Genomic DNA, 645 nt, shown 5'->3' with positions numbered 1-645 from the left:
TTACATGCAGAAGAGAAGAGGGAGGAGGGAGTTAGAGGTGACCCGAATGAGATGAGGTGGAATCAATAGAGGAGACAGCAGGCTAACCAGTAATCACCTCCTTATGTGCACTCCACAACTGGTCTGCTCAGAGATGTTCACAGAGTTATACAGAGAAGAGAAGAAGGAGGAAGGAGACAGAGGTGGCCAAGAGGATAAAAGGAGGGAATGAAAATGCGAGAGACAGATCCAGCCAGTAATCAGTTCCCTAAGTGTTCTCCACCATCTGGAACACACAGAAATTCAGAGTTTCATAGAGTAGAGAAGGGTTAGGGAGGAGACACAGGTGACCTGGTGGAAAAAAAGGAGAGTCCAAAGGGGGAGAAAGCAGTCAAGCCAGTAATCTCGCTCCCTAGTAAAAAATGGGTACTGAAGATTGGATTCTTAAAGGTACAAAATTGGTAACAAATACCTAAAAGCAAAAATTAAGAATCTAGAGTTCAGAATTTCAAAAATACAATGTTAAAGAAAAGAAGAAGGAAAAGGAAGAGAGAAAAAGAAAAAAAAGTCACAAAAATTATAAAGAAAATATAGGTACAAAATTGATAACAAACACCAAAAAGCAAAAGTTAAAAAATACTAGAGTAGAGTTTGGAGTTTCAAAAA

Source organism: Bison bison, unplaced genomic scaffold, assembly GCF_000754665.1.
Source record: "Bison bison bison isolate TAMUID 2011002044 unplaced genomic scaffold, Bison_UMD1.0 scf7180017864188, whole genome shotgun sequence".
NCBI lineage: Eukaryota > Metazoa > Chordata > Mammalia > Artiodactyla > Bovidae > Bison > Bison bison.
This window is presented reverse-complemented; position numbering follows the sequence as displayed.